This window comes from Microtus pennsylvanicus, chromosome 3, assembly GCF_037038515.1.
Source record: "Microtus pennsylvanicus isolate mMicPen1 chromosome 3, mMicPen1.hap1, whole genome shotgun sequence".
Lineage (NCBI taxonomy): Eukaryota > Metazoa > Chordata > Mammalia > Rodentia > Cricetidae > Microtus > Microtus pennsylvanicus.
Window position 1 is genome coordinate 80,921,351 of NC_134581.1, and position 19,824 is coordinate 80,941,174.

At 42.8% G+C, this 19,824-nt stretch overlaps 1 protein-coding gene across 2 annotated transcripts in view; it reads right to left on the reverse strand.

Annotated features, from left to right (window-relative positions):
- The window catches only part of Znf202 (zinc finger protein 202), a 32,449-nt gene extending 14,016 nt beyond the window's left edge, over positions 1 to 18,433 (reverse strand). Inside the window, exon 1 of one of the 2 annotated variants that reach the window (XM_075966310.1) lies at positions 18,313 to 18,433. The gene's annotated coding sequence lies outside the window, so the exon portion shown is untranslated. The remainder of the gene's footprint in view (positions 1 to 18,312) is intronic. The other variant, XM_075966311.1, reaches the window with a different exon arrangement.
- Positions 18,434 to 19,824: the final 1,391 nt, after the last annotated feature.

Sequence of the window (19,824 nt, forward strand, 5' to 3'; positions counted from 1 at the left end):
ATAAAAAGGCACAGGTTAAGAGAATGGATATAAAAACAAGATCCAACATTCTGCTCAAACTCAAAGAAGAAACACACCTCAAACTCAAAGGCAGACACTACCTCAGAGTAAAGGGATGGGAAAAGGTTTTCCAATCAAATGGACCAAAGAAACAAGTGGGGGTGGCTATACTAATATCTAACAAGATAGATTTCAAACTAAAATCAATCAGAAGAGATGGAGATGGACACTTTATACTCATAACAGGAACAATTCATCAGGAAGAAGTCTCTATCCTGAATATCTATACTTCTAATATAAAAGCACCCACATATGTAAAAGAAATATTACTAGAACTCAAAGCATACATCAAACCCCACACTCTAATTGTAGGAGATTTCAACACTCTGCTCTCACCAATGGACAGGTCAACCAGACAGAAATTTAACAGAGAAATAAGAGAACTATCAGATGTAATGAACCAAATGAACTTAACAGACATCTATACAACATTCCACCCAAACAGAAAAGAATATACCTTCTTCTCAGCATCACATGGAACCTTCTCAAAAATTGATCACATAATTGGTAACAAAGCAAACATCCATAGATACAAAGAAATTGTAGTAACCACCTGTGTACTATCGGAACATCATGGAATAAAGTTAGAATTAAACAACAATTCTAACCCCATAAAGCCTACAAATTCATGGAAATTGAACAGTCAATTAATGAACCACCCCTGGGTCAAGTAAGAAATAAAGAAAGAAATTAAAATCTTCCTTGAATTCAGTGAAAATAAACATCATACCCAAACCTATGGGACACAATGAAGGCAGTGCTAAGAAGAAAGTTCATAGCACTAAGTGCCAACATAAAGAAAATGGAGAAAGCACACATTAGAGACTTAACAGCACAGCTGAAAGCTCTAGAAAAAAAGAAACAGACTCACCCAGGAGGAGTAGAAGACTGGGAATAATCAAACTGTGGGCTGAAATCAACAAAATAGAAATACAGAAAACAATCCAAAGAATCAATGAAACAAAAAGCTGGTTCCTGGAGAAAATCAACAAGATTGACAAACCCCTATCCAAACTAATCAAACGGCAGAGAGAGAATATGCAAATAAATAAGATCAGAAATGAAAAGGGGGACATAACCACAGACACAGAGGAAATTCAAAGAATCATTAGATCTTACTACAAAAGCCTGTATGCCACAAAACTGGAAAACGCAAAAGAAATGGACATTTTTTTTTAAAGATAAGTACCATATACCAAAATTAAATCAAGACCAGGTGAACAGTTTAAATAGACCTATAAGTCGCGAGGAATTAGAAGCTGTCATCAGAAACCTCCATACCAAAAAAAAAAGCCCTTGACCAGATGGTTTCAATGCAGAATTCTACCAGAACTTACAAGAAGAGCTAATACCTATACTCCTTAATGTGTTTCACAAAATAGAAACAGAAGAGTCATTGCCAAACTCCTTTTATGAAGCTACAGTCACCCTGATACCAAAACCATACAAAGACGTAACCAAGAAAAAGGATTACAGACCAATCTCATTCATGAACATTGATGCAAAAATTCTCAATAAAATACTAGCAAACCAAATCTAAGAACACATCCAAAAAATTATATACTATGATCAAGTAGGCTTCATCCCAGAGAGGCAGGGCTGGTTCAACATACGAAAATCTATCAGTGTAATCCATCAAATAAATAAACTGAAGGGAAAAAAAACATGATCATTTCACTAGATGCTGAAAAAGCATTTGACAAAATTCAACACCCCTTTATGATAAAGGTCTTGGAGAGACTAGGGATACAAGGTACACTCCTAAATATGATAAAAGCAATATACAGCAAGCCGGCAGCTAACATTAAATTAAATGGAGAGAAACTCAAAGCCATTCCAATAAAATCAGGAACAAGACAAGGCTGTCCACTCTTTCCATACCTCTTTAATATAGTGCTTGAAGTTCTAGCAATAGCAATAAGACAGCATAAGGAGATCAAGGGGATTCAAATAGGAAAGGAAGAGGTCAAACTTTCGTTATTTGCAGATGATATGATAGTGTACATAAGCGAGCCCAAAAACTCTATCAAAGAACTCCTACAGCTGATAAACACCTTTAGAAACATGGCAAGATACAAGATCAACTCCAAAAAATCAGTTGCTCTCCTATACACAAAGGATAAAGAAGCAGAGAGGGAAATCAGAGAAACATCACCTTTCACAATAGCCACAAATAGCATAAAATATCTTGGGGTAACTCTAACCAAGGAAGTGAAAGATCTACTTGACAATAACTTTAGGTCTTTGAAGAAAGAAATTGAAGAGGATACCAGAAAATGGAAGGATCTCCCTTGCTCTTGGATTAGGAGGATCAACATAGTAAAAATGGCAATTCTACTAAAAGCAATTTATAGATTCAATGCAATCCCCATCAAAATCCTAACGAAATTCTTCACAGACCTTGAGAGAACAATAATCAACTTTATATGGAAAAACAAAAAACCCAGGATAGCCAAAATAATCCTATACAATAAAGGAACTTCTGGAGGCATTGCCATCCCTGACTTCAAACTCTATTACAGAGCTACAGTAATGAAAACAGCTTGGTATTGGCATAAAAAGAGATATGTTGACCAATGGAATTGAATAAAAATTGTGGATTTTAACCCACAAACTTATGAACACCTGCTTTTCGACAAAGGAGCTAAAAGTATACAATGGAAGAAAGAAAGCATCTTCAACAAATGGTGCTGCTGGCACAACTGGATGTCAACCTGTTGAAGAATGAAAATAGACCCATATCTATCACCATGCACAAAACTCAAGTCCAAATGGATTAAAGACCTCAATATCAATCTGAACACACTGAACCTGATAGAAGAGAAAGTGGGAAGTACTCTACAACACATGGGCACAGGAGACCACTTCTTACATATAACCCCAGTAGCACAGACAATAAGGACAACATTGAATAAATGGGACCTACTGAAACTGAGAAGCTTTTGTAAAGTAAAGGACACTGTCACTAAGACAAAAAGGCAACCTACTGACTGGGAGAAGATCTTCACCAACCCCGCAACAGACAAAGGTCTGATCTCCAAAATATATAAAGAACTCAAGAAACTAGACTTTAAAATGCTAATTAACCCAATTAAAAAATGGGGCACTGAACTGAACAGAGAATTCTCAACAGAAGAAATTCAAATGGCCAAAAGACACTAAGGTCATGTTCAACCTCCTTAGCCATCAGGGAAATGCAAATCAAAACAACTTTGAGATATCATCTTACACCTGTCAGAATGGTTAAAATCAAAAACACCAATGATAGCCTTTGCTGGAGAGGTTGTGGAAGAAGGGGTACACTCATCCATTGCTGGTGGGAATGCAAACTTGTGCAACCACTTTGGAAAGCAGTGTGGCAGTTTCTCAGGAAATTCGGGATCAACCTACCCCTGGTCCCAGCAATGCCACTCTTGGGAATATACCCAAGAGATGCCCTATCATATGACAAGGGCATTTGTTCAACTATGTTCATAGCAGCATTATTTGTAATAGCCAGAACCTGGAAACAACCTAGATGTCCTTCAATGGAAGAATGGATGAATAAAGTGTGGAATATATATATATATATATATATATATATATATATATATATATACACACACACACACACACACACACACACACACACACACACACACATTAGAGTACTACTCAGCGGTAAAAAACAATGACTTCTCAAATTTTGCATGCAAATGGATGGAAATAGAAAACACTATTCTGAGTGAGGTAACCTAGACCCAAAAAGATGAACATGGGATGTACTCACTCATAATTGGTTTCTAGTCATAAATAAAGGTCAGTGAGTCTATAATTTAATATCCTAAAGAAGCTAAATAAGAAGGTGAACCCAAAGAAAAACATATAGCTATCCTGGTTATGGGAAGTAGACAAGATTCCCGGGCAAAAAACTGGGATCTTGGGGGTGGGGTGGGAGGGAGGTAAGGAGAGATGGGGAGAGAAAAGTGAGAAGGGGAGGATGGGGGGAACTTGGGGAAATGGGATGACTGGGATAAAGGAAGGTTGGATAGGGGAGCAGGGAAGCACATATCTTAATTAAGGGAGCCATCTTAGGGTTGGCAAGAGACATGGACCTAGAGGGGCTCCCAGGTGCCCAGGGCGATATCCCCAGTTAGTTCCTGGGGCAGCTGAGGATATGGAACCCGAAATGACCCCATCCTATAGCCATACTGATGAATATCTTGCATATCACCATAGAACCTTCATCTGGTGATGGATGGAGACAGAGACAGAGACCTACACTGGAGCACCGGACTGAGCTCCCAATGTCCCAATGAGGAGCAGAAGGAGGGAGAACATGAGCAAAGAAGTCAGAACCAGGAGGGGTGCACCCACCCACGGAGCTAGTGGGGCTGATCTATTGGGAGCTCGCCAAGGCCAGCTGGACTATGACTGAAAAAGCATGGGATAAAACCGGACTCTCTGAATATTGCGGACAATGAGGGCTTCTGAGAAGCCAAGGACAATGGCACTGGGTTTTGATCCTACTTCATGTTTTGGCTTTGTGAAAGCCTAGCCAGTTTGATGTTCACTTTCCTAGACCAGGATGGAGGGGGGAGGACTTTGGACTTTCCACAAGGCAGGGAACCCTGATTGCTCTTCAGACTGGAGAGGGAGGGGGAGAGGAATTGGGGGAGGGGGAGAGGAGTGGGAAGAGGGGGAGGGAAATGGGAGGCTGGGAGGAGGCGGAATTTTTTTTTCAATAAAAATATGGCAAAAAATAAATAAAATGTTAAAGTAATAGAAGTGAGATCAGAAAAGCATATAAGGGAGTCTTTCTTGGTTACTGAAAGGCAGGTGTGGCAAGACTTAGGATGAGCTGGAGTTCTCAGGAGGGGATTGATAAAAGACCAAATGTGCTTTTTTGAGATTTTCAAAAGTTTTAAAGCCTGAACAGCTCCATAAACTGGTGAAACAAGAGCAGGATGAGAAAACATTACAAGAGAGAAGACTGAGGTTTTCCCGGATGCTGCTGTGCTCTGGAGTATGTTCTGAATGTTGCTCTGAAGAAGGGCACGCTGGGCTTATACACAGAGACTACTGCTGCCATCAGCCGCTAACATGGAAGGTATACTGAGGTCACTCAGCCCAGGCCCTTTTAACAACCATGTGTGGCTGATGGAGAGGGATGACAATGACATTTATCAAAAGCTTGTTAGAATCAGAGATGGCTCTAGTGGCAAGTGCATTATGAAAAATAGGGACCCACTTGCTCTCGGCCAAACTAGCCCATCAGTACAAGCTGGTCACATAGGACCCAGTGAGGGAATGCAAAGCAGGCCTTCAGGATGGAGCTATGGGTCTTCAGTCTAGGGGAATGGTTATGATTAAAGAATGTGGAAGAAGGCAGTGACTCCCATCTACACAAGTGTACCTAACATTGCTCTTTTAATAAAGCCAAATGGTTCAAATGTTAGGCTCTTTCTATGCTGTATTGGGTCTCAATAAGAGCTTTCTCTTAGCTGCCTAGGACCAACTGTTATTTACTTGGAATGGATGGTAAGCCTTCAAAGACCCTGCCTTCACTGTAAAAAGGTCTCATCTTATGTTAACCAACTGAGTGTCTTTGCAGACTTAGAAGAGAATCTGCAAGAGCAGTAAGAACAGCAATTAAAGTGTCTGCAGGAAGTCATCCTGAGTGGGCACTCCCAGGAGTGATAAGGTTGCTGAGTGTTAAAGAGTTGGTTACCTTTGAGCTATTGGCCAAGGAGACCTGAGTTCTCCCCTCACCTCCTACCCCTGCCACACAAGCTATTGTCTCTGCTGTTGGTTTCACATTAAAACTAAATGGTAAGACTCTATTACTCAAGACATTGCATGCTTTGATTTAGGGGACATGAGAAATCAATCTGGGACTGGGCTGGTAGCTTCTTACCTACTGGACAGTTTTTATAGTGCCAGAGAGTGATGTGCAGTCTACTGTGGGAGAAATGTCACCAGCGGTCCTGTCCAGTTATGAATTCTATGTACTACACTATGAACATGCTAGGAGTGACATGCCAGCTGTCACAATAAAGGCACAACTGCTACATGTACAATCAAATCAGCTGCTTTCGGCTTAGATTTAAAGCCTGCTCTACAGGACTGACATCTGCTTTTGTTAAGCCAAAGCAAATACTTGTGGCTAGGGAGGTCAGGAGGGCCAGGGTGAAGAAACTACCACTGCTTCTGTTTTAACATGTGCTGTGAAGTACCTAACTGCCTTTGAGACAGCTGTTTACACTCACAGACTACTGCTGTCAGCAGCCTCTAATGTGGAAGGAAAGGCTGCTCCCTCCAGCAGAGGCTGATACCATCTGTCAAGCTGCTGAGAATAAGTGACTGATATTAGGGCACTATGACCCTCACGCTCATGCAGAAATGGAAGAAAATAATCAGTCATCTCTTACCTCTTCAAAGGCTTAGGAAACATTTTAGAAGACAGAGTGGAAAGAACATCAAGTGTCCCAGGAAGAAGTGAATGCAGCACAGCTATTTCCTCCCAAATGAGACATCCCCTTTTGGAGAGGTAGCGGAGTGTGCTTCATAAGCCTCATGAAGCTAATGCAACTTAGGCTTTGGAAGCTCATTGATTCAGGAAGCTCATTCAGTTACAAGATTCATGAGGCCCCTCTCCAAGATGATATAACAGGAAGCAACTGCTGGTGAACCCTCTGGTGAAGCCACTTTCAGACTGAGCAGGAAACAACCAGTTGTCCATTCTGGGATGAACTTTTTGGTGATACAGGTACCTCTATGCCTACTAGTAAGCCCTTACTCAAGTTGTTACTAATAAACTTAATAGTTGACCAAACTATATGGGTAGAAGACTTTCTTTGATCTGTCATTCTATCTTATCTGGCGTGGATAATGTTCACACCTCTCCAGGAAAAGTCGCATAAATGACAAATGGAGAGCCATAATCAGGGACTGTGAATACAATTGCTTCCTGGAGCTTACTAGGGCCTTTTGGCTGTTTTAGAGTTAAAACAATTAATTTAAACTTGTAACTGTTCTCTTCTAATGCTCCTGCTCTACAAAATTAAGGAACATAACAATATGGTTCTTCCACTCACCAAATTCTCACTCTTGTTTCAACTGTTCTATATATAGATACAATTCCCTTGTAATGGTAAAATGACTTTGGAGTCTTGGGTATGTATCTCTATTCTCTTAAGCCACATGACACTATTTCTCTTAACTTTCAGCCTTATCCTTGAAATGTGGTTAACACTGCCTATCTCCCATGCTTATTTTATGGAGCAAATGAGGTAATTTAAAAGAAAAGTCTTTTGGCATAGAATTCAGTACAGGGTAGGTGCTCAATATGGCTCATTACTTTGTGTTTCAAGCTCTTTTAAATCCTTTTTGAGAAGTCAATATTTAAATAATAAGCAAATGTTCCATTTTATTTCCTCATAATTATAAAAGAAAAATTAGATCACACAGGGAAAGGGTTGGTCTGTTTACTGTCTTAACACAAGTGAAGTGCTCAACTAAACCCCCAAAGCAAACAGTCCTTGATCTGGAGGCACCATAAACTGCTGAACACAGATGGGATAGACCCTTGATGACAGGGTCTTTAGCTGAAGGTGAAACCAGCAAGACTTCTACTTACCAGAAGCAAAGACCCTTCCCTTTCTGCAGTTGGCAGGAGGCAATCTGATTCAGTGAGTATAGCTCAATTCCTGTGAAAGTTCAACCCAGAGCAAAGAAAATGAAAGTAATACATTCCCTGGCTTCTGGCATTGAAATCAGTGTGCTTTGAACCACGCGGAAAAACTGGTTTGATTTTGGTGGTGTTGGGATGGAATCCAGAACTCTGTATGTTAGGCAACTGCTCTACCACTGAGCAACAGCTCTATTTGAAAACTGTGGGGGAGAGCGGTGAGTGCCTGCCTACCGGGCAGGCCTCAAGGTCCCCTGTAAGGGAGCCCGCGCACCTTCAGCTCCTGCGCCAGGCTTCCTGTGCTCTTCTGGATACCGCACCCCCCTCCCTTGCTCCATTCATCCTTTAGTCCCTGGATCATTGGGCTACCGGCGGCCCTGTTTAGTTGCTGAGGAATCCCATCTGGACGGGTGAGTGTGTGCTATCCAGGGGCAGACTGTCCCGGAAGAGAGCACAAACCCCCCTCCCCCAGCTCCTTCTGCAGGGCTGTCTTTCTTTCGCACGACCCAGCCCCCCAGCACCCCTCCCCAACCCTGCCCTGCTGTATGCTAGGACCAGTGCTCAAGAACAGTTTTAAGCTCCTACACTAAGGCTACCCACCCAGAGCGGTGAGTGCCTGCCTACCGGGCAGACCTCAGGGTCCCCTGTAAGGGAGCCGGGCACCTTCAGCTCTGGCGCCAGGCTTCCTGCGCGCTCCTGGATACCATCCCCCCCTTGCTCCATTCATCCTGTTGGCCCTGGATCATTGGGCTACTGGCGGCCCTGCTTAGTTGCTGAGGAATCCCATCAGGACGGGAACGGTTCCTGCTTCTACACTGAAGAGATACAGCCAGAGAGTCAATCACAGCAGAGACTGGACCAAGACACCAGGCCTCTCCTGGCTCCATTTTAAGGAAGAGATGGGAAGGCGCCAATGCAAGAATTCCTCCTACAACCTGAAAGGCAACATGATACCACCAGAATCCAGGGATCCCGAAATAAGAAGAATTGTACACCCAACGCCAGAAGAAATAAAAGAAATAGACTCAAAAGTGAACTATATGAAAATAATAGAGGACCTTAAACAGGAGGTGAAAAACTGCCATAAACATTTAGAGATTACAAACAAAAAGGTAGAGGAAATGAATAAATCGCTCAAAGACACGGAAGAAAACCAAGAGAAACAAGAAAAAGCAATCAAACAGGTTAGGGAAGCGGTTCAAGACTTGAAGAATGAAATGGAAGCAATGAAGAAAACACAAACCAAGGGAAGAATGGAGATGGAAAATCTGGGTAAACGAACAGGAACTACAGAGACAAGGACTACCAACAGATTACAAGAGATAGAAGAAAGAATGTCAGACACTGAAGATACCATAGAGAAAATAAACACACTGATCAAAGAAAACAGCAAAACCAACAAATTCTCATCACAAAACATTCAGGAAATCTGGGACACAATAAAAAGACCAAACCTAAGAATAATAGGGATAGAAGAAGAAGTCCAGCTCAACGGTCCAGAAAATATATTTAATAAACTTATAGAAGAAAACTTTCCCAACCTAAAGAAGGATATTCCTTTGAAGGTTCAAGAAGCATACAGAACACCGAATAGACTGGACCAAAAAAAAACATCTCCTCGTCATATAATAATCAAAACACAAAACATGCAGAATAAAGAAAGAATATTAAGAGCTGCAAAGGAAAAGGGGCAAGTTACTTATAAGGGTAAACCTATCAGACTTACACCTGACTTCTCTATGGAAACCATGAAAGCCAGAAGGTCCTGGATAGATGTACTGCAGAAACTGAGAGACCATGGATGCAAGCCCAGACTACTATACCCAGCCAAGCTTTTGTTCACTCTAAATGGAGAAAACAAAATTTTCCAGGATAAAAACAAATTTAAACAATACATAGCCACAAATCCAGCCTTACAGAAAGTAATAGAAGGAAAATCACAAACGAAGGAGTCCAACAATGACCACAATAACTCAAACATCTAGAGACCCTTCACCAGCACAACTCAAAGAAGGGAAACACACAAACTCTACTACTGAAAAAGTGACCGGAGTTAACAACCACTGGTCATTAATATCACTTAATGTCAATGGACTCAACTCACCTATAAAAAGGCACAGGCTAAGAGATTGGATAAGAAAAGAGGATCCAACATTCTGCTGTTTACAAAAAACACACCTCAACCACAAAGACAGGCACCTACTCAGAGTAAAGGGCTGGGAAAAGGCTTATCAAGCAAATGGACCCAAGAAACAAGCAGGTGTGGCCATACTAATTTCTAACAAAGTTGACTTCAAACTTAAATCAATCAGAAAAGATAGAGAGGGACATTTTATACTCATAAAAGGAACAATTCATCAGGATGAAGTGTCAATCCTGAATATCTATGCCCCTAATATAAAAGCATCCACGTACGTAAAAAAACATTACTAAAACTCAAGGCTGCCATCAAACCGCACACACTAATAGTAGGAGACTTCAACACTCCTCTCTCACAAATGGACAGGTCAATCAGACAGAAACCTAACACAGAAATAAGAGAATTAATGGAGGTAATGAATCAAATGGACTTAACAGACATCTATAGAACATTCCACACAAATAGGAAAGAATATACCTTCTTCTCTGCAGTTCATGGAACCTTCTCGAAAATTGACCACATACTCATGAACAAAGCAAACTTCCACAGTTACAAAAAAATATTCGTAACCTCCTGTGTCTTATCAGACCACCATGGATTAAAGTCAGAATTCAACAACAATGCTACCCCCAGAAAGCCTACAAACTCATGGAAACTCAACAGTCAACTTCTGAACCACACCTGGATCAAGGAAGAAATAAAGAAAGAAATCAAAGTCTTCCTTGAATTCAATGAAAATAAAGAAACAACCTACTCACACTTATGGGACACTATGAAAGCAGTCCTGAGAGGAAAGTTCAGAGCACTAAGTGTCCACTTAAAGAAAATAGAGAAAGCACACATTGGAGACTTAACAGCCCACCTGAAAGCCCTAGAAAAAAAGAAGCAGACTCACCTAGGAGGAGTAGAAGACTGGAAATAATCAAACTGAGGGTTGAAATCAACAAAATAGAAACACAGAAAACAATCCAAAGAATCAATGAAACAAAAAGCTGGTTCCTAGAGAAAATCAACAAGATTGATAAACCCCTATCCAAACTAATCAAACGGCAGAGAGAGAATATGCAAATTAATAAGATCAGAAATGAAAAGGGGGACATAACCGCAGACACAGTGGAAATTCAGAGAATCGTTAGATCTTACTACAAAAGCCTGTATGCCACAAAACTGGAAAATGTAAAAGAAATGGACACTTTTTTAGATAAATACCATATACCAAAGCTAAACCAGGACCAGCTGAACAATCTAAATAGACCTGTTAGTCGCGAAGAATTAGAAGCTGTCATCAAAAACCAAAAAAAGCCCAGGACCAGATGGTTTCAATGCGGAATTCTACCAGAACTTCCAAGAAGAGTTTATACCTATACTCCTTAATGTATTTCACAATATAGAAACAGAAGAGTCATTGCCAAATTCCTTTTATGAAGCTACAGTCACTCTGATTCCAAAACCACACAAAGACTCAACCAAGTAAGAGAATTACAGGCCAATCTCACTCATGAACATCGACGCAAAAATCCTCAACAAAATACTAGCAAACCGTATCCAAGAACATATTAGAAAAATTATCCATTATGATCAACTAGGCTTCATCCCAGAGATGCAGGGCTGGTTCAACATACGAAAATTTATCAATGTAATCCATCATATAAATAAACTGAAAGAAAAAAACCATATGATCATTTCATTAGATGCTGAAAAAGCTTTTGACAAAATTCAACATCCCTTTATGATAAAAGTCTTGGAGAGATTAGGGATACAAGGATCATACCTAAATATAATAAAAGCTATTTACAGCAAGCCGACAGCTAACATCAAACTAAACGGAGAGAAACTCAAAGCCATCCCAGTAAAATCAGGAACACGACAAGGCTGTCCACTCTCTCCATACTTCTTCAATATAGTGCTTGAAGTTTTAGCAATAGCAATAAGACAACATAAGGAGATCAAGGGGATTCGAATTGGGAAGGAAGAGGTTAAACTTTCATTATTTGCAGATGATATGATAGTGTACATAAGCGAGCCCAAAAACTCCACCAAAGAACTTTTACAGCTGATAAACAGCTTTAGTAATGTGGCAGGATACAAGATCAACTCCAAAAAATCAGTTGCCCTCCTATACACAAAGGATATGGAAGCAGAGAGGGAAATCAGAGAAGCATCACCTTTCACGATAGCCACAGTAGCATACAATATCTTGGGGTAACTCTAACCAAGGAAGTGAAAGATCTATTTGACAAGAACTTTAAGGCATTGAAGAAAGAAATTGAAGAGGATACCAGAAAGTGGAAAGATCTCCCTTGCTCTTGGATTGGGAGGATCAACTTAGTAAAAATGGCAATTCTACCAAAGGCAATTTATAGATTCAATGAAATCCTCATCAAGGTCCCATCAAAATTCTTCACAGATCTTGAGAGGACAATAGTCAACTTTATATGGAAAAACAAAAAACCCAGGATAGCCGAAACAGTCTTATATAATAAATGAACTTCTGAAGGCATTACCATCCCTGACTTCAAACTCTACTTCAGAGCTACAGTATTGAAAACAGCTTGGTATTGGTATAAAAACAGAGATGTCGACCAATGGAATCGTATAGAAGACCCAGATTTTAACCCACAAACGTATGAACACCTCATTTTCGATAAAGGAGCTAAAAGTATACAATGGAAGAAAGAAAGCATCTTCAACAAATGGTGCAGGCACAACTGGATGTCAACCTGTAGAAGAATGAAAATAGACCCATATCTATCTCCATGCACAAAACTCAAGTCCAAATGGATCAAAGACCTCAATATCAATCTGAACACACTGAACCTGATAGAAGAGAAAGTGGGAGGTACCCTACAACATATGGGCACAGGCGATCGCTTCCTAGGTATAATCCCAGCAGCACAGACATTAAGGGCAACATTGAATAAATGGGACCTACTGAAATTGAGAAGCTTCTGTAAAGCAAAGGACACTGTCACTAGGACAAAAAGGCAACCCACTGACTGGGAGAAGATCTTCACCAACCCCGCAACAGATAAAGGTCTGATCTCCAAAATATATAAAGAACTCAAGAAACTAGACTTTAAAATGCTAATTAACCCAATTAAAAAATGGGGCACTGATTTGAACAGAAAATTCTCAACAGAAGAAGTTCAAATGCCCAAAAGACACTTAAGGTCATGCTCAACCTCATTAGCAATCAGGGAAATGCAAATCAAAACAACTTTGAGATATCATCTTACACCTGTCAGATTGGCTAAAATAAAAAACACCAATGATAGCCTCTGCTGGAGAGGTTGTGGAGGAAGGGGTTCCCTCATCCATTGCTGGTGGGAATGCAAACTTGTGCAACCACTTTGGAAAGCAGTGTTTCGGTTTCTCAGGAAATTCGGGATCAACCTACCCCTGGACCCAGTAATACCACTCTTGGGAATATACCCAAGAGATGCCCTATCATATGACAAGGGCATTTGTTCAACTATGTTCATAGCAGCATTATTTGTAATAGCCAGAACCTGGAAACAACCTAGATGTCCTTCAATGGAAGAATGGATGAAGAAAGTGTGGAATATATACACATTAGAGTACTACTCAGCGGTTAAAAACAATGACTTCTCAAATTTTGCATGCAAATGGATGGAAATAGAAAATACTATCCTGAGTGAGGTAACCCAGACCCAAAAAGATGAACATGGGATGTACTCACTCATATTTGGTTTCTAGCCTTAAATAAAGGTCAGTGAGTCTATAATTGGATATCCTAAAGAAGCTAAATAAGAAGGTGAACCCAAAGAAAAACATATAGCTATCTCCTGGGTAGGGGAAGTAGACAAGGTTGTCAGGCAAAAAATCGGGATCTTAAGGGTGGGGTTGGTGGGGGGTAAGGGGAGATGGGGAGAGAAAAGTTAGAAGGGTAGGATGGGGAGAACTTGGGGCAACGGGATGATTGGGATAAAGGAAGGTTGGATAGGGGAGCAGGGAAGCACATATCTTAATTAAGGGAGCCATCTTAGGGTTGGCAAGAGACATGGACCTAGAGGGGTCCCAGGTGCCCAGGGCGATATCCCCAGTTAGTTGTTGGGGCAGCTGAGGATAGGGAACCTGAAATGACCCTATCCTATAGCCATACTGATGTGTATCTTGCATATCACCATAGAACCTTCATCTGGCGATGGATGGAGACAGAGACAGAGACCCATACTGGAGCACCGGACTGAGCTCCCAATGTCCCAATCAGGAGCAGAAGGAGGGAGAACATGAGCAAAGAAATCAGGACCACAAGGGGTGCACCCACTCACGGAGACAGTGGGGCTGATCTATTGGGAGCTCACCAAGGCCAGCTGGACTGTGACTGAAAAAGCATGGGATAAAACTGGATTCTCTGAATATGGCGGACAATGAGGGCTTCTGAGAAGCCAAGGACAATGGCACTGGGTTTTGATCCTACTTCATGTTCTGGCTTCGTGGGAGCCTAGCCAGTTTGGATGTTCACCCTCCTAGACCAGGATGGAGGGGGGAGGACTTTGGACTTTCCACAGGGCAGGGAACCCTGACTTCTCTTCAGACTTGAGAGGGAGGGGGATAGAAGTGGGGGGGAGAGGGAGAGGAGTGGGGGGACGGGGAGAGGATTGGGGGGGAGGAGTGGGAGGCGGGGAGGAGGCAATTTTTTTTTCTCAATAAACAAAAAGAATATCTTGATATAGCTGACTTTTGCCACAGTTAATGGCCTTCTCAAATCAGATGATATAACTATTTTCAGATAACAGAATAAAATAAAGTAGCTTTAAAAAAAACCAAAAAACTGTGGGGTTTTTGTTTTTGGTTCTTTTCCTTCATAAAAGTCATATTTAAGTACCAAGAAAATATTAGCTTAAAGTTTATTACAATAGACTTTAAGAAACAGAATGAGGAATAGAAAAGGAGAAGACAGGAAGAAATGAGAGAAAAGGTCAATTAAGTAATTGTTGGTACAGAAAGGTCAGTATGGGCAGAGGTTTAATTATCTTCTACCCTGAAATTTGACTGCCTTTATAGTCATCAATAAGGTTTAAGCTGCATGTAAAAATGTCACTGAGAATAAGATAAATTAAAAATATAAAAACCATAGCAAAAAGTCTCTAATAAAATGTCGCTCTGTTATCACACATACAGATGTCGGTAGTAATGATAAAACAGTTCTTCCTTGAGGGACAGAAGACTTAATTCTACACCCTGTTCTACCTTGTAAAGTTATGGCACTCTGGACCAGTTATGTCAGCCCACTTTGAAGGAGATGATTTTTCTGTCTCAATGCAAAGTGGAGCATCCTTTGAGAAGTTAACCAGATTTTATAATAATCAAGAAGGGCTTCAGAGGAACAAAGGCAAGTGCTTTGTTCGTTGCTTGGTTCACATGGAGCAGTGAGGGATAAAGAAAGAGGTTTACCCAAGAAGTAAGATAGGCTGGATTTAAATACATATTTTAAGAGACCAGAATTGTGTATCTGACCACTATGAGCACGTTTGTTAACTTTCAACATGACGTGAAGCTTCCTACATTTAATGAATAGCACCAAGAATTAGTTATTTACTTAAATAATGTGGGTCAATCATCACATACAAATTGAAGATAAAATACAACAAATTAATCTGAAGCTGAAAGAGTAAGGGACATCAAACTTGACACCCACCCAGAAGAAAACATCATTTATTATTTGGCAGCCAAAGTTAAGCAGACACAATAAATTCCCACAACAAACACAGTCAATGTCAATCTCACATTGGGAAACTATCACCTAATGGAACAGAATAACTAACAAGAACGCAGCCTGATCCTAGGGGTGGATGTAGGTAACTCAAGACAAGTTACTTTCTATGTCTGTTCAATTAATACATCCTGGCTACCAGCTACTCTATGCTAGGTCATTTCCTTCTGGCTTGATCTGAGGCTTTCTTGCATATATGTGATGATAAAGGTTGTAAGCTCTATGGTTTGGCCAACAGCATTCTGAGACGGCTAAAGAAAACCCAGTAGTCATTCTTGGGTTTTCCTTGGTGAGCTGGGTCTCCTAAGCAAGGATATGTTCCTGAGCTTCTCCCCTTCCCAGGTAGTTTATAGAAAAGAAGCTCAATAAATACATGCCCCAACTGAAACGAGTGGATGCCAGGGCTTCTTGGTAATAAATCTTTCATGGGGAACAGCTGTAGGATTTGATATTAAGTATTCCAAAGTCTTAAAAATCTATTCTGTTTACTTTTCAATAGAGACATACCGTATTAATATCAATAAAAAGAAACTGAGGGGAGAAATGCAGAGTTGATTCTATCCATGAACATACACCGAGCCTCGATTTCATATCCCATACTATTCCAGGTGCTGAAAAGAAAGGGGAGAAACCAAAGGCTCTGACCTTGAACTCAAAAGGCAAACAGGAAAAAGCAGGGACTTCAGCAATATTAGGAATTCACAGCAAAAACCTGGAATATGTGTGATCTGAGTGGGAAGCTCTTTATCAAGGGAATTAAGCTGGGCCTAAGCCTTTACTTCCAGCACTTGGAGGCAGACACAGACAGACCTCTCTGAGTTCCAAGCCAGCCTAGTGTATGTATGTAGTGAGTTCCAGGACAGCCAGGGATACAAAGAGACACCTTGTCTCAAAAACCCAAAATCAAAACCAAAACAATATTAGGAAGCTAAAAACAAAACAAACAAACAGAACCCTCATCAGTATTTCATTTTAACTTGCTGTATTGGATGATTAGCATTTGGCTTTCTGTCTTAAAGTCATTTGATTTCACAAATCACTTAGATGTGAATGGCAAGATCTCCCACCAAAGATGAGTCAACACTACTGGTATCTGCAAGCCTTTGTCCTCAAACCTCTGTAAGGTGGCTGCCATGAGGTCTGGAAAATCACAGTGGCTCTTAAAGGGATTAATCCAGACCACACAGCACCACTTTGGCCTCACGTGCAGATTCTGGGCATGAAGGCCCAGCATTTTGTGTTTAATAAGCATTTCGTGTGTGCTAAACTAGATACCCACTACATGGCCAAAGGAAGTAAGTTTGAGGTTCTATGCAGAAAGGAACAAACGTATCCAGTCATGTTCACATTCAGGCAAGAAGACAACAGAAGCAGAGAATCTCAAAGTGTTTTACGTCTGTGTCAAGTTGCATAGTCACCTGTATATTCTGTAATGACAAGACTCCCTCAACGTGATACAAATCTTGAAATGACTGTCTCCTGCAATTATACAGAGTGCAAAAGAGCATGCATATGGAGGTGAGAGGAGGAACCATCAGTGTCTGGTGGTCCTTGGAAGAAAAGTGTCCCACTTCCCTCCAACTCTGTCCACCTGTCTAAATTAGGCAGCAACGGCAGAAAGTTACTCAAGACAGATGGCACAAAGGAACCACTCCACTGTCGCTTGCTTCTCCCAACCAGCCTTCCATGGTCACCGTGACACCTCTTTGAAGTAGTTTTCTGGATCAAGGTCCATGGGGCTGTTTGGAAGAAAAGCTGCAGAGAGAAGCTTTGTGACTGCAGTGTAGCTTGCCCTCCTGGCTTTCGCCTACAGCGCGTGGGCAGAGAACAAACAGTATTTCTAAAGGTAGCCTCTCAGCAAACCCTGATGTGGTACAGGCAGTTAGTTCAAGATCAGCTGGGCCCATATGCCTTCCTCTGGGGAGTTCAGCACGGCAAACAGACAGCCTCGGCTCAGGGGGAAGAAAGTGTGTGCGGGGACCAGTACAGCCATGGTATATAAACTAGCAAACTTTTCAGTCGATAGACAAGTCCCGCAGCTGGTGCGGTGCGGTGAAGTCCCCGCCACTCCCCTGCCCGAACTGGCTGTCAGAGGTTCGAAGTGGAAAGCTGCGACGCAGAAGGTAGCCTTAGGCTACGGGGAAGTTATGAGAGTCTGTCACTAAGACAGGTGAGAGCCACAAGCTAGGTGACTCCGTGGCCAGGCATGATCACAGGTGATAAGATCGCCTGCGAAGGGGGCGGGGTTCGCCGGGAAGGAGAGAAGGGAAAGCCTGCCTGCGGAGACAGTTCTTGAGCAACGTGAGAGGCAGGGTGAAACGACCCATGAGGGGGAAGATCGGTGTCAAGGGGCTTCGACCACTCCCCACTGGGTTCTGGAGCACCGGGAGCAGTTGGCATGGGTGCAATCCGAGGGGCACAGTGCGTGTCCGCAGGCCCCGGGAAGGAGAGGAAAGAGGTGGCTGGGCAGCGAAGCAGCCCGGAGCGCCACCGGACTACGGAGGTCCCGGCTCCGGCCACGGGGAGGTGACAGGGCCACACCGCCCAGGACACGGGGATCCCGCCGCCGCCCCTTCCCTAGGCAGCCGTTATCCCCCGGCGCCGGGGGGGCGGGGTCTACAGCCCCTCCCCACGCTCCCGCCCCGCCCGGCCCTCACTCCCCGCCCGCTGCAGTGCCCGTTCGCCGGCCAGGTCCCCGACACTCACGTTTCCCGCGGCTCCAGCAGCTCTTCCCCTGCCCGGTGCTCCCCCACCCACTCCCGGCCGAAAGAGCGGAGCAGGATCCGAGTCGCGCGGGGTCCAGCGGGTCGGAACACGTGGGCCCTCCGCGCCCGGAACCGGAAGCGACTACTCGCCCCGCCTCCGGGCCGTGCTGGAGCCAGTCTAGGCTGTGGGAGGTTTGGCCGGCTCCTTGTGGGGGCTCGCTGTGTTCTGTGGCTTGAGCCCCACGCGGGAAAAGCCTGTCCTGGACCGCTGCCCCCAGTCCCAGTCCCTGTTGCCACAAATCAGTCAACTCCCTGGGTCTGGGATTCTTTGCCTACTTCGTACAGGGATTTGTTTTCATCTTTCATGTTGGTTTTGGTATCTACACCTCCACAAGAGACTCCTCCTCCTTCCCACGCAGTTGTCTTTTCTCACAAGCATAAAGAAAAGAAAGGGCTTGAATCCTGGCTCTCGCATGCACAGACAGCTGTTGCAGCCCCGCTGACACATCCTCTAGTCAACGTTGACCGTCTTGTGAAAAAGGCAGTCTAACACCGTTGGTCTTAGAACTAAAAACTGGAATGTAGTTGGAAGCTCGGCGAGAAGACAGTGTGGTGGTGTTCTCTGTTTGCCTTAGTGTGTTATTTTGGTGCCTCTTTCTTTTATGAGTTGTTCACAATACACAATATCACTGACTTTTTTTTTGCATGTAAACATTGTGGCAAAACCTTGACTCTTTTTAAAATTTATTTTTTTTTATTGAGAAAAGGAAAAAAAAGTTTCCCCCTCCTCCCAGCCTCCCATTTCCCTCCCCCTCCTCCCACCCTTCTCCCCCTTCCCCCCTCATCCCCCTCCCTCTCCAGTCCAAACAGCAGTCAGGGTTCCCTGCCCTGTGGAAAGTCCTAGGTCCTCCCCCGTCCGTCCATGTCTAGGAAGGTGAACATCCAAACTGGCTAGGCTCCCACAAAGCAAGAACATGAAGTAGGATCAAAACCCCGTGCCATTGTTCTTGGCTTCTCATCAGCCCTCATTGTTCGCCATATTCAGAGAGTCCAGTTTTATCCCATGCTTTTTCAGTCACAGTCCAGATGGCCTTGGTGAGCTCCCAATAGATCAGCCCCACTGTCTCCGTGGGTGGGTGCACCCCTTGTGGTCCAGATTTTCTTGCTCATGTTCTCCCTCCTTCTGCTCCTCATTGGGACCTTAGTCCAGTGCTCCAGTGTGGGTCTCTGTCTCTATCTCCATCCATCACCAGATGAAGGTTTTATGGTGATATGCAAGGTATTCATCAGTATTGCTATAGGATAGGGTCATTTCAGGTTCTCTATCCTCATCTGCCCAAGGAACTAACTGGGGACATAGCCTAGGGCTCCTGGGAGCCACTCTAGGTTCAAGTCTCTTGCCAGCCCTAAGGTGGCTCCCTTAACTAAGAATTGTGCTTCCGTGCTCCCCGATCCAGCCTTCCTTTATCCCAATCATCCTGTTTCCCCAAGTCCCCCCCCCCCCATTCTCCCC